This window comes from Lygodium microphyllum, chromosome 2 (genome assembly GCF_053477565.2).
Source record: "Lygodium microphyllum isolate KBCC chromosome 2, Lygodium_microphyllum_v1.1.10, whole genome shotgun sequence".
In the NCBI taxonomy this organism is placed as follows: domain Eukaryota; kingdom Viridiplantae; phylum Streptophyta; class Polypodiopsida; order Schizaeales; family Lygodiaceae; genus Lygodium; species Lygodium microphyllum.
The window spans coordinates 63,104,508-63,120,124 of NC_141136.1; the positions used below are offsets into that span (position 1 = coordinate 63,104,508).

The following is a 15,617-nucleotide window of genomic DNA, read 5'->3' on the forward strand; positions in this document are numbered from 1 at the left end:
TTCAAGACCAAGTACCATAGTGATGGTTCTTTGGACAAGCACAAGGCTTGCCTTGTTGCTAAAGGTTTTGCATAGCACCTAGGTGTTGATTTCCATGATACTTTTGTCCCTATTGCTCGTATGGCAACTATCCGTGCTGTTCTTGCCTTGGTTGGTCATAGGAGATGGCCTGTCTTTTAGTTGGATGTGAAGTTGGCCTTCTTGAATGGTGTTTTGAAGGAGGAGATCTATGTAGAGCAGCCTCCTGGCTTTGGTTCCTCAGATGGGAAGGTTTACAGGTTGAAGAAGGCGTTGTATGGCCTGAAGCAGGCTTCGCGTACTTGGAATGAGAAGATTGACTCATTTCTCCAGGTAAAGTTGGGATATCGGCGCTCTAGGGTCGATCCACAGCTTTATGTACACACTTCCTAGGGTGGTCGTGTGTTTGTTTTGTATGTTGATGACTTGGTTGTTATAGGTGACCATGCCCAAAAGGTTGAAGAGACGAAGGCAGCTTTACATCAGAAGTTCAAGATGACGGATTTAGGACTTCTCCATTTCTTTTGGGCCATGAGATTTATTAGACTCAGAGGTGGATTTTCATCTCTCAACAGAGATATGTACAGGAGCTCTTGGTGACTTTTGAGATGGTCTGTCCATTTCTACTCCTATGGATCTGAACTGGAAGGCCACTTCAACCTCAGGTTCTCCTTTGGCAGATGCTACCCGCTCCCGGCAGCTGATTGGATCATTGATTTGGCTCCTCAACACATAGGTTGATCTATGTTTTTGGGTTCATGAGTGCACCTCAATAGGCGCATTGGCAGGCTACTCAGAGGATACTACGGTTTCTGAGGGGGACCTCTGACCTAGGGATTTCCTATCCAGTAGGTACAAGTGCTTCCGATCTTGTTCTTGCATGTTGGAGTGATTCGGATTGGGCTGGCGATGTGGACCAAAGGTGGTCTACTACAGGTTATTGTTTTACCTTGGGTGTTGGTGCTATCTCTTGGAGTAGCAAGAAGTAGCCCACGCTAGCCCTATCTTTGACTGAGGTGGAGTATCAGGCTGTGTCTTCTACCATATGTGAGACTGTGTGGCTTTGGCGATTGTTGGAGAAGGTTGGCTGCCCCCAGACTTGGCCTTGGCACGGAATCCCGTATTCCATGCGCGGATGAAGCACATAGAGATCCAGTACCATATCATCCGGGAGAAGCTTCTAGATGAGACCATCGATGTGGAATACTGTAAGACCGAAGACAACCTTGTAGATTTGTTTAAGAAGGCACTTCCCCAAGCTCTACTTCACCGACATTCCAGATCCCTTCGTCTGCTGCCTTGCCCAAGATCTAAGAGGGGGTGTTAGAGTCATCACCTAGACAAGAAGGGCCATGCAGGTAGGCGCCACGTGGCAGGCAGTCAGCCAGCTGCCACGTGGCAGCACTAGGACAAGTGTGCAGCAGTCGGCTGCATTAATTGCAGCCGACCTGGGTTTTCTGGCCATTATTTTCAGCCTATAAATAGGCTTTGTATTCAATAGCCTCAGTCAATTGTCTCACAAATTTCAGGCTACAAACCGCAAAGATTGCTTTCGGGACTAACGGAGATCGAGATCTCCAAGGTGCAGACATAGGCAGTTATTCTCTCTACACGCGTGTATAATTCTGCATCCTTATACAACATTCTTCATTGTAGATTTTCTGCGTTTCACTATCTCTTTCTCTCTCTCTCTCTCTCTCTCTCTCTCTCTCTCTCTCTCTCTCTCTCTCTCTCTCATCGACTTGCTCTCGCCACCGACTTGCTCAGGCCCTCCCGCCACCGACCTGCCCCCGCCACGGCTCATCCCGCTCCCGCTCCCGCCATCGCACTACTCACCTGCTCCCGACATCACGCCACGCTCCGTCCGAGTCCCCAAACCTCTCTTCCGAATCCCCAAAATCCCCAACACTCCTCGTCCGAGTCCGCTGAAAATCGGACGCCCTCTCGTCCGACTCGGACACTGCCACATGGACTAAATTGTCCGAGTCTCCACAATCGGACGTCGCTCGTTCGAGTCTCCGCCCTCATCCGACTCGAACACCGGTCCCTCGTCCGAGTCGCACAATTGGACGCCCCCTCTCCACGTGACCATGCGCCTCGCCCAAGTCGACGACCGGACCATACCGTCCGAGTCGCCGGACCACACACGCCAGCCCGCCCCTGCCATAGCCTTCCCTGCTCCTTCGACAGGAGCAGTCGCCATCTCTTCCCCCCTCCCCCCGCTACAGGCCTCCCTCAGGCCCCGGCCTCGGCACCCATATCACCCCACCGCCACTAGCCTTGCCCATACCCGACTTTTCCGCCACCTCCCACCACCGCCCATCACGCATCCGCAACCACAATGAGGCCGGATGCCCACATCCCCTGAGCAAGCCCTGGAACTGTGAGGAAGGGATGGGCTCGAACAAGACATCCCCGTCACCAAGCAGCCGCACAAGGGGGGAGAAGAATGAGAAATACTCAGCGATTTGGAGTAGCATTGACAAGGTGACAGACTACCACACAAGGAAAGACATGGAGGCCCTCCGAGATGTATGCAAGGCACATGACCAAGACATCAGCAACATCAAGGAAATCATGGCAGCAATGTGCGCGGAAACTGCACACCAAATCAAGGAGGAAATAAGCACGAAAGTGCAAGAATGGAAGAACGAAATCTACTCCGAGATCACATCACACTTCACCTCCTGGAAGGTGGTTATTGAAACATCCCTCCAGGAGAGAAACAGGGGGATCGAAGAACTGAGGCACGACCTCGATGAATATAGAAACCAGCTGGACCTACTCAAGAAGGAGGAAGGAGAAATCACCGAAACAACGCCCACCAAGGTGCAATCTGAGATCAACGAGCTGAAGACACAAGTAACAAAGGAGCTCAACACATGGGCGAATATAGTGAAACAAGCACAAGCTGAAGTGGCTGAGAACTCCAAATGGATTGAGGTAGCCAAGAAGTCACCAACAAAGAAGGAGGAGTTTGTGAATGCAGCGCTGGAGGAGGAGAAAAGGAGAAAGCTTAGAGCGCTCCACATCCGGGTGGTCAGATGGAAGGAAGGGGATAGCCCCCTGGCAGATGCCAAGCAGATATGTGAAAAGCTGGGAGTAGAGGACCCTCAAATAGTGGAGAATGCATGGCGTGTAGGGAAAGACCTCGCCAAGGGAAGGCCTCTTATCCTCAAATTTGCCAACTTAGAATCCAGACGAGCCTTCCTCTCTAAGGGACAGCTCTAAAAGGGGAAAAAGTCTACCTGGAGGATGACCTCACACCCGCACAGGTGGCACACCGTAAAGAATGCATGCCACAGATCCTAGAGGCTCGCAAAGCGGGAAAATGGGCAGTATATAGAGATGGTCGGGTCATCATCACAGATAAGCACCAATGACGGGGCGCGGCCTATGAGACCCACTTGAGTTTTGCAGTGTGGAATTGCAACGGAGCTATGAAAACAGATGCAAGATTATTCCAGGAGACCTTCACCGGCAAGGACATCATCCTCTACACAGAAACCCACCAAAAGCCCAGGCACCTACTTACCAGAAGTGAGGGGATATAGATGGGAGACGGCATGCTGCCATAGAGCCCGAACAAAAGGAGGGACCCGAGGGTCCGGAGGGGTGGCTGTGTTGTACAGGGAGGAGCTACAGCCCATGGTGCAAGTCATGCGGAAAGATGAGGAAGCCCGGTTCATGTGGATCCGGATACACACAGATCACCCTCGAGACATATATATGGCGGTGTGCTATTTCCCACCAGCACACTCCCCATACGCACCACCGAAGGGCGAGTCACCATACCTACCACTGTACGAAGATATCATGCACTACTCCAGCTTGGGGGATGTCATGTTGGCTGGAGACTTCAACGCATAGCATAGCACAAAGGCAGACCCCCTTCTTCGAGAGCGAAGACCACATGTACAAAGAGATCGCACCGGAGGAGATAGGACTCAATCGGGCATCACAGGACACAGCTGAATGCACCGAATATGGTGAACACCTACTGGCGTTAGGGGGGGTACACGGACTGGCCATCCTCAACGGTCTCGACAGATGGCCCGGGTCGGATGCCCTCACATGCTTCCCACACAAGCACGCGGCCAATTGCATCGGACGGGGGGCACATGGAGCACCCACACAGAAACTGGGAGCAAGCACAGTGGACTATATCCTCGGCCCTCTATCACTTATCCCCGACGTCCAGTCCTTTAAAATATCACCTCGCCCACTCGCAGTGGCTGCTGACCATGCATACCTGCAATTTGACATAACCTGCAGGTATGACCTAACCCCCCCAGCAAGCAATCCCCCAAGATTCCCCAGGTACCACTTTACCAGGCTAACTGCGAGCGCATACTCTGACCATCTCTATTGGAGCCTGCAAGAAATGAACCCCCACGCACCCTTGGAGGAGGTCACAGCATAGCTGGCGGGCACACTACACACCTCGGCTGCCGAATACTTCCCCCACACATCCCCCTCCCCCCACCCCACCCCTCCGAACAAGAATGTCCCACAGAATAGCTGGTACGACGCAGAGTACAGGGAAACCCGGCTCCGTCTTCAACAGGACGAAGCACGGGGAGTACACACGCATAAACAGGCACGCTTGATCTTCCGTCGCCTAGTGCGACGGAAGAAACGAGCCTACCTCTCCAAAGTGGAACACGAATTCTACCAGTTATTCTTAGGACAGGACAGCAAAGAGGCATGGAAGGCGTTTCAGGAACCCTGAGCCCAGACGCCCATCACCTCCCCAGACACTTGGAACGCATATGCAACCTCACTATACCAAGTACCCAAGCAGCCCCAGCTACCCCGGCCCCCAGGGAGCAGACCCGGATCATCCACATTCTTCAGCACGGGGCGGGTTCGGGACGCCATTGATAGACTCCAAAATGGCCGTGCCCAAGACCACGAAGGCTTGGTAGCAGAGCATTTGACCCATGCTAGAGACATACTGGCACCTCTCCTAGCACACATGTTCAACAGAGCCCTATGCGAAGGCTTCCCAACCAGTTGGTCAGCCAACACCATAATACCTATCCTGAAGGCCGGAGACCCCATGGTTCCCATGAACTACTGAACAGTCATGGTTGGCCATGTACTAGCCAAGCTCTATGGATCCATACTGGACCATGAGCTGAGCAAGTGGGCAGAGCAACACCAACATCGGGCAGCAAGACAAGCAGGGTTTAGGAGGGGGTTCTGCACCCTTGACCATATCCTCACACTGAGAGCCATCATAGAGGAGGGCAGAGCACATGGAAGACGGGTGTACTGCTGCTTCGTGGACTTCCGCAAGGCCTTTGACACAGTCCCACGAGCGAGGCTCACGCAGAGACTACAGGAACTGGAAGTACCAACTGAAATGCGATGGGGGATACTGGCACTATACGAATCGGTAACGGGCCGAGTTCGGGCACAGGGAGGGCTGTCAAAGGAGATCACCAGCACCATCGGAGTGAAGCAGGGATGCCCAGTCTCACCCACCCTATTTGGCCTCTACATTGACGAGATCTCAGAGTACATAGATAGATTGGGCGAGGAGGGATCGAGCCTGGGAGGGACACTGATACCTATCTTACTATATGCGGACGACATAGTCCTCATCTCCAGCACACTCGAAGGGCTATAGCGCCAACTGGACGCACTACAGGCCTTCTGCCAAGACAAAGACCTAACTGTGAACCTGGGGAAAACCAAGGTCATGGTGTTCAACACGTCAACCCAATGGCTGCGACGGTTGGTACCCCCCTTCACATACGGCGGAGAAACCGTGGACGTGGTCCAAAGATACGTCTATCTGGGGATTACATTCTCTGGACCGAGATTTACCCTGAGAAAAGCTGCGGAAGATAGACTAACCCGAGGCTATGCAGCCCTCGGGTCAATGGAGAACCAATGTGCCCGCATACAGTTCCAGGAACCTCGGACAAAGCTCTTGGCTTTTTGACACCTTAGTCACACCAGCCCTCCTGTACGGGGCTCCCATATGGGGATCCAATCTCTACCACACGCGGAGGGCCCCACAGGATCAGCCACTGCCTAAGGAGGAGGCCACCTATGAGGGATGGGAGCAGATGGAGAGACCCTTAATACTTATGATCTCACGGATGATCCGAAGCAAGCCCTCCGTACCACACGAGATCATCCGCGCAGAGCTGGGGGCACTGCCCCTCGTGGTTGAGGCCCTCTTCCAGACCGTGACCTTCTTGCGCCGAATATGGGACCTGCCCCGGCACCGGTACCCCAGACTCGCCCTGAAGTCATCCAAACAGCTAGCAACACAAGGGGACACTGAGTGCTGGTATGCCCGAACAGAGACCTGGCTACGGCTCCATGGCCTGCACATGGACCACCTTTCCCCACTACAATACAGCCTAGACTGCCCACACCTGGAGCTCAGCCGAGAGGAGGTGAATCGCATCACCAGAATGGATATCATCCAGACAGACACCGCCAGGACATGGGTGACCCCCACGTCGGAACTAGGAACCAAGAAGGCTTTCTACCGAGAACACTTCCTGTATATCTCCCCGGACTGCTTCATCACCCGCCCAAGCTACATGGACACACACTTGTCTCACTGGGTCAGAAGTGCCATCGGACAGATCCGCACGTCCTCACACCAACTACGGGTTGAAACGGGCAGATACGAGGACGACCCCCTCCCCCCAGAAGACAGAATGTGTCAGCTCTGCCATCTCGAGCCAGAGACAGAGGAACACTATATCTGTAGATGCCCAGTGTACTACGAAATCCGGGGACGCTTCGACTGCCTATTCAGCGAAGGATTCGGACCACTCTCCAAGGTGATGGAATTCAAAGACCAGAGATGCCTGGGGCTCTTTCTACTGGAAATGCGACGCCACAGAGACCACCTCCTACGAACCACGGAGCAAAGACAAGGAGCCACCAACCAACGCACACTCAACGACTTCTACCAAATACCAACTACCCTCCCCACCACCGAGCCCCCACCAGCCCAACCGGCCTCCCGACCCCCGAGGACCACCTTAGAAATAGCCACAGCGAGAGGTAAAGCCCGGCGCCCATGCCCCGCTGGCCCCTGTCCCCGCAGAAGACACTGGTCGAAGATACAAGGGATACTACGCCACCATCGGAGGGCCCTGCCCCGCCGCTTTAGCCTCTCCATGCTAGACCGACCCATGCGGGACATCTTAGGATGAACATCCCAGGAGCAGTTCCACACCGCACTGGGAGTACCTCTAGATTGTATCTAGTCCAGATATCATTTTGTACCTACTCAATTTAGTTCAACATAGCATAAACGTTAGCTTCACTGGGACTTTTGAAATCTCCCAGACATTTGTATGCAACATTTTGGTCTCATAGGCCAACTTGGCCTGTTGTAGACGTTAATATAACTTTCTTTCTTTCTTTCTTCTCTCTTCATTCTTTGTTCACTCTGTCACGGTCATTTGCTTCCTCATTGCTTCACTTTGACACTTCTACCTTGACTTCTCTTCTTTTTACCTCACAAACTCAATCCGAGCTTTGGCATGCTTGGTTTGGCCACCCCAATTATGATTACCTTCGGAAGGCCTCCAAGGGACAGCTTGTTCGAGGTTTACCGGATATTGTGGTGAGCCAGTAGCCTTGTGTATCTTGCATCCATGGAAGCAGACTTGTGATGTTGTTTCCAACAAAGCTTCGGGGCAGTCTTCAATACCCTTGGAGTTTGTTTCTACCGATCTTTGTGGACCGATGAGGATGGAGTCCCTTCGAGGGAGCTTGTATTTCATGCTAATTGTGGATGATTACAGCAGGATGACATGGCCTTATTAGACACAGCGTGATAAATTTGAAGCGGCTTCCAAATGATAGGTGTTTGTGGGCTATAGCTTGCAGTTCCAAGGCTATCGATTGTATGATCCTGTTGAGCGGGATGTTTACACGAGCTGTGATGTTCGGTTCGTGGAAGTTTCAGACTCAGAGGGGGGTGAGGAACACCCTGTTCTTGGAGATCTCGGTGACAGTTGGGCACTAGCGATTGTTCCTCTGGAGCTTATTCCTCTTGAGGACTCTTTCTTTGGATGAGGAGCTTAGTCCTCAGCCATCAGATTCACCGATTGCTCCCCCGCCGTCGGTGGACCTTCCCAAAACTTCAGCAGCTGGAGAGCAATGAGGTGAGATCCGGTCTCCTCCTCGTTGGGCTTGTGACACTCTTCATGATGTAGGGATTGAGGGGGTCCTTGAGGAGTAGTAGCCACGTGATGGCCCACGACGTTTTGGGAGGAACCAAGCACACCACACTGAGCTTGTTTACACTAATCACTGTTTGATAACTTGTGTCATGCAGGATTGGGAGCCTACTTCCGTGAAGGAGGCTTTACATCACGATCATTGGCGGAAAGTGATGGAGCAGGAGCTGGAGTTGATTGAGAGGAATGACAATTGGTATCTTGTGCCAAAGTCTCCTTATAAGAAGATCATTAGAGTCAAATGGGTCTTCAAGACCAAGTACCGCGGTGATGGCACATTGGACAAGCATAAGGCCTGCCTTGTTGCTAAAGGTTTTGCACAACGCTCAGGTATTGATTTCCATGATACTTTTGCCCCTATAGCTTAGATGGTTACTATTTGTGTCATTCTTGCCTTGGCTAGCCATAGGAGATGGCCGGTCTATCAACTAGATGTGAAGTCAGCCTTCCTGAATGGGGACTTGAAGGAGGAGATCTATGTTTTGAGTAGCCTCCAGGCTTCAATTCATCTGATGGTAAGGTATACAATTGTGGAAGGCTCTCTATGGCCTTAAGTAGGCTCCTCGTGCTTGGAATGGGAAGATAGAATTGTTCCTCTAGGAGAAATTAGGGTATTGGTGTTCCAAGGTTGACCCCCAATTGTATTGAGCTCAAACGTGGCGCGAGGATCGAGACACACAATGCTTGCTAACAACAAAGAGAGAGAGAGTGCAGAGTTGAGGTGAGAGTGAACACGAGTTGTAGGTACAATGACGAGTGTACCTCTTTAGGTTTTTAGATAGATATATATATGAAAGTACAAATATGCTAAGGGTGTGTTTACACCCATGCACATATAAAAGGCACGATGGCTCTTTATTCCCAACAACCTTCCACTTGAAGGCAATGTGCCTTAAGGGGAGAAAAGAATCAGCTAAGTCTACGTATGTTCAAAGCTGAAATACATATATCTATCCAACTCCCATCATTTGTCGGCAATGAGCAAACCGCTCTACTGGAAGGCCCTTCATGAGAAGGTCTGTAGGGTTATCATCTGTATGCACTTTGACAAGCTCAATGCTCTTGCTGTTAAGTACATCTCTAATGAAGTGGTACTTCACTTGTATGTGCTTTGTCTTTCCAAAAAATACAGGATTTTGTGCTAGCATGATAGCACTCTGACTATCACAATGGAGAACAGGTAACTCTGTGATGCCAAGCTCACCCACCAGATATGAAAGCCATAAAGCCTTCTTTCATGCCTTAGTGGCAGCCACATACTCTACCTTTGTAAGTAGTAGACAACACAACACACTTTTGTAGCTTGGAGATTCGAGAGACTGCTCCTGTGAAAGTAAACACTGTGTTTCACATATGGAGACAATGGAATCCCAATTGTTTTCCCCCCCTCCATATTGAAATGCTACAAAACCTTGGAGATATACTCTTATTGAGATAGATAGAGTAATCCTTTTGACCTATCTCGGAGTATTCGCATGCCAAGAATGTGATTTGCATCACCAAGATCCTTCATGTCAAAGCTGCCATGAAGACTTTGCTTCAGTCAGTCCAAGGCATGAGTATCCCTGCCAACAATCAGCATGTCATCAACATACAGAACCAAGATAATCAGGCTGCCATCTGCGGCCTTCTTGGTGTATAAGCAGTGATCCACTTGACTTCTATGAAAACCTTGAGACTACATAAATGTATCAAACTTGTGATACCATTCTCTTGGTGCTTGTTTAAGCCCATACAAACTCCTTTTGAGTTTATATACCATCTTCTCTTTCCCTTGTTACACAAACCCTTCAAGCTGCTGCATATATATGTCTTCATACAGATCACCATGTAAGAATGCAGTCTTTAGATCCATTTGTATGAGCTCCATATCTTTAGTTGCAACCAAGCCCAAAATGGTTCTCAATGTAGTCATCTTGACTACAGGAGAGAAGATCTCATCAAAGTCAACTCCATGTTCTTGCTTGTACCCCTTCGCAACCAATCTTGCTTTGTACTTTGGCGAGGAACCAGAAGTGACCTTCATCTTGTAAACCCATTTGCATGGAAGGGTTTTCTGCCCTTTAGGCAACTGTACCAAGTCCCAAGTGCCATTTTTCTCAAGAGATTCCATCTCTGACAACATGGCTTTATACCATTTCTTGCTGTCATGTCTGTTGATTGCTTTCTTGAAGCAAGACGGTTCACCACAGCCTGTCAATATGACATAATCAACCACATTGTTTGCACCAGGAATGAATCTATCAGGTTGTCCGGTAGCCCTAGATGATCTCCTAACCCAATGATCATTGTTTGCTGGTTGTTCCTGCAAATTTCCATTTTCAGCTTGTTATCTTAGCATTTCAGTCTGCAAATTAGTTAAGTTAAAATTGTGACAATGTGAAAGTATAAAGCATCATAATTTCTAAGAGGAAGAAACGCCTACAACCTAGTGGAGGTTTCGAGGCAAGCAAAGTTAGAGGTAAAGTTTCCATATGCTTTGTGGTGAGCTAATGGAGACCAGCAGAGCAGTTTGCTCATTGCCGACAAATGATGGGAGTTGGATAGATATATGTATTTCAGCTTTGAACATACGTAGACTTAGCTGATTCTTTTCTCCCCTTAAGACACATTGCCTTTAGGTGGGAGGTTGTTGGGAATAAAGGGCCATCGTGCCTTTTATATGTATATGGGTGTAAACACACCCCTTAGCATATTTGTACTTTCATATATATATCTATCTAAAAACCTAAAGAGGTACACTCGTCATTGTACCCAAGAACCTCGTACTCACTCTCCTCTCTACTTTGTACTCTCCCTCCCTCTCTGTCTCTTTGTTGTGAGAAAGCATTGCGTATCTTGATCCTCGTGCTCTCTGTCTTAACAAAAGTGATCATAAATGGTTCTCAAAGTGACAAAAAATTAAACCGAAATGATAAAAAATTGATCTTAAAATTGAGGCAAAATATAATGCCCAACTGATCATAAACGGATCCCAAACTGATGCAAAAATAGTCTCAGAGCTGCGGTAACAACCATACTCATCTACATACATCTCAGAGTGATTAGAACACTGAGTAGTGATCCCATGGCAGACATACTGTCAGCACAGTATCTTGGATACATGCTAAATATATCCGAGATCCACTATATATGAGAGTTGTCCACAACTGGCGGAGTGGAAGTGCTACCTCCCCCTTGAGTATCAAGCAATGCTTTGGGACCCTACTCCACCGAACCTAGGCCGAGCTCGGGTCTAATTGAAAGGCATATCAGTAAAGTTGCAATAACTGAGGATGGTCTACCAAGTCATCCTCTTCCATTCACTTTGTATCAATTGGTGAACTAATGCTGAAGCTTCACCACGAAGCATATGGAAACTTTACCTCTAACTTTGCTTGCCTTGAAACCTCCACTAGGTTGTAGGCCTTTCTTCCTCTTAAGCATTATGATGCTTTATACATTCACATTGTTGCAATTTTAACTTAACTAATTTGCGACATTGCATCTAGTTGACTAGTCCCTCATGTATACTTGACATGCTAGGAGTACCACATGCATAAGAAAACACTCTCGTTTTGCATACTTTAGACCATTGCAATGTGACTTTGCATGGGAATTTATATACTATCAACCATACCAAGATAATTTTCCCATACATTATATGCATTACTACTGCATTTTTTCTTTTGACCAACACTATACGGAGCATTTGCATGACCAACATTAATACCATGAGTCCCAAACACAGTGGGCTTCATAATAATATGCATTGCCAAACTTGCCATTGTGCCTGAGCATCATGTCAACATTGTTATGCATGGGGTTATACATATTACCAACCATAGTCGGATGGATACATTGGGCCTTGCACACCAGACATTGGTTGCTACATATGATATAGAGTCGTGTCATACATCCCCGTATGCGGTCTTTGACTCTCCATGGCATAAGAACTAGTGCCACCACCAAAAGTACCTTGGCTGCTCCATCATTGTATGCATGCCTTGCTGTCTAAAAAGCATTGGATTGGCACTTCTAAGCTGGCCTTGCATATACATCAATTCCCCCATTGGCATCATTTGTTGATGCTCACTACCCACATTTGGAACATCATGCTATTGTATTGGCTCTTCCTTCGGTGCATCTTGCTATCCCAAAGCTCTTGAAGACAATTTCCTCTTCTTGCCTTTGCTACACTCCTTTAATGGGTTGAAAAAGTGCATGAATTGAGGATCATTTGCCAATTGCATAAACATTTCAGCAGTTATCCTTAGTTGATATTTAAAATGGTCATTAAATTTCTCTTCCTCTTGCTAATCATCAATCGCTAAAGGCCTAGAAGGACCCACATTTTGGTGTAAACCAACATTATTAGCTTGCTGTTCATGCTATGTGTCTTGTCCAAGCTCAGGCATTGCTTTTTTCCCAACACTTTTTGAATTTTCAGATCGAGAGGCATCATCCTTGCTTGATCCCACCTCACTATTTGAAGACATTCTTGCTATAATGCTCGGCTGAATACAATTTCAGTACTAGAGCATAAGGATGCCTCAATGTTTTTAGCTTCAAATCTTCCTTATTAGATCATTTTTCAACTAAAATGTAATAACCATCTATATCACAGCATGCTAGTAAAATAGCTTTGGCCTCATCTTCATCTAGTGTTCTTTTCAAAATAGTCAGTTGTTGCTTAATGCCATTATATTTGTTGAAGTAACTTGTGAGATCTTCTTTTGGGTTGAAATTCAAATTATAAAGTTACATTAGAAGTTTCACCTTTGAGTGCTTAGAGTCGTTCCATGTTGAGTTCCTCCTATGCTAACTTTGCACTTGGAATACCATCAATGTGGTGGAGGCTGTGGTAAAAGAATCCAAGCAGCAAGGTAAGCTTCTGACCTTTTATTAGGTTCCTCAAGCCCACCAAGTCAAGGGATTGAGCGGTACCCCGACGATGGAACCATGCAACCAGTCTTTCTCCTGTATGATAGGGTGGTAAAACTTGATTAAGCACTAATTACAACAAGCATAAAATTCATGTAAACTGAAAATGCACAGTTTACCACTTTAATCTTGGACATTGGACACCCTATTGGCCCCACAATAGGCACCCCTTGCGGTATTTCTTTATCTTATATTGCAAATGGAAGGAGTACAATTGAGATCCTCCGATCTCTTTTGCCAATCCAAGTGCCTCTTGTTGTCACAACTAACCAACAAGCCTCCAAACCAATTTATCCCTTGGTTTGCTTGGGGATTGGCCTTTACCCTACTCTTTGAAAGACAAATTCAGCCCCAAATCTGATATTGACTGATTGGTCTCTTCAAGTCTTAGGCCCTCAATTTGAAGCACGCATCTCGAGGCGGCTGCCAAAACCTAAATTTTGCTATAAATTAGGGTTTACAATAGAGATTGATAGAAATATCTTCGTTTCATGGCTCAAATTGCTGGAAAATACTGAGATAACTCGAGAGATGGCCGGAGGATGAGAGAGAATGCTATAGAGAGAGAAATTTCAGAATTTCATCGCGAGAAACACTGAAAAACTGTTGTTGCTCTGCTCAAATAGCCATGCAAGCTGTCACCTAGAGTTTAGGACCACGCAAAAAATAGCTGTCGCCTCCTAAATGCTATCATTTGTGCTAGAAAGACATTGCTATTGTCGCTTGCTCTTGGAGGGCTCCAAATAGCTGTCACATGTTGTAGGACTGGTCCCCGGTGGCTCCAAATCACATCAACAACCTCTCTTTGCTCTCTAATAGCCTTCTTCTCTCTCACAATGGTTGGAATAGATTTCCACTTGCCCCTAAAAACGTTTTTTTTACTTGTCAAAATAGGAAGTATGTTTTGATACCATGTAAAAAATAAGTGATAGTGCAGAGAGACAGTAGGGTTTGCGGGGAGTAACACAAAGTGTGTATAACAAACACTAAGAGAAAAAAAACTTAGAAACAAGAAGAAGAACACAGTGATGATGCATTGAACTATGCTAAAACCAATTTTTCTTCTTGGAAAGGGCGGTAATCCCTTGATTAAGCACTTAACTATATGAATCAACAAATTAATATAACTTGAAATGCACAAATTACCTTAATAATCTCGAACATTGGACACCTTGTTGATCCCAAAACTAGCGCCCCTTTTTGTATTTCTTCAACTTGATTGCAAATGAAATGAGTAGAAGTGGAGATCACAATCTCCTTTGGTGTTTTAAAAAGCCTCTTTGCTGTAGTAACAATTAGCAATCAATTCAGGCCAATTGCCCCTTGATTTTGCACCCAAGGCTTGTACAAATGGAACCACAAACTAGGCAAATGCTACCCCAAATTACAATGAATGGGTTAGCATCTTAACTCCTTGACAATTACACAAATTTCAGGTGCTGAATTCAGTGTATGATGCCTTTATTAATTGGCACGGGTCCCGAGTTGTCAAATCCTAATTTCTGCAAAAAATTAGGGTTTATAGCAGAGATCTCTATGCTATCCACCAAATTTGACTGAGATCTGCTCAAAATGGTTGAGAAATGCTGAGATCTCCTAAGAATGGGTTGGAGAAGGTGAGAGAAAGCCAAGAGAAATCTGATTTTCTTTGCGAGGAAATCCTAAATTCTACCTGTTGTTTGCTCCAACCTACATTTCATGTAGTCCCCTATTGCTAGGCACCTTCAAAATGCTATCACCTGATCAACAATGCTGTTGTCAGGCCTTGGAAGGTGACTCCCTATTTTCCCCTACCTGTTGAGGTCCCCAAATGGCTGTCTTTTGCAGCAAATTGTTGTTCTCTGATCAGAAAATGGATTAGTAGCTCTCTTCCTCCCTCTCCCAAGTTGTAAATTGACTGAATGGCTGAGACCTAGCCCCCAAAAATGTTTTCTTAGTTTGCATGGTCGATAGATGCTAGTGATCATCCTTTTCATCTCTGACGGTATATCAGAGGATTGCGGACCTTCCAGTGATTACTTCGATAGCCCACTGCTCGAAAGAATTGCTTTTCACTCCCTTCATTGTGCAGATTTTTCATAGATGTTGCTGCCTGATTCAGATAGGACAATGCAATTATCTTTTGAGCTTCGGCTCCACTGTATCAGCTTTTTTTCTCATAGCATGATTCAATGCAACATCACTATGTGCTTCTTGTGTTTCTGAGTTTCTTTTCTTTCTCAATATTTGCGGTACACACTCTGTGTTACTCCCCGCAAAACCTACTGTCTCTTTGCATTGTTGCTTATTTTGACATGGTATCAGAGCATACATGTTACTTTTGACATGGTATCAGAGCATAGAAGCTCAAAGAGCTAAAGACCCTGTTTATCAGAGAAGGCAAAGATAGGTTGCAGGTTCCGCATCATGTACTGATTTTCCCCTTCATTTTTGCCACATCACCAGGAGATA

General features: G+C 47.1%; 1 protein-coding gene and 1 pseudogene across 2 annotated transcripts in view; both read left to right on the plus strand.

The window, feature by feature from the left end:
- Positions 1 to 15,617, plus strand: part of LOC148039814 (homoarginine-6-hydroxylase 2-ODD-233-like) — a 196,455-nt gene that overhangs the window by 21,404 nt on the left and 159,434 nt on the right. The gene's annotated exons all lie outside the window — the stretch shown is intronic.
- On the plus strand, positions 3,932 to 8,424 carry LOC148039815 (uncharacterized; annotated as a pseudogene).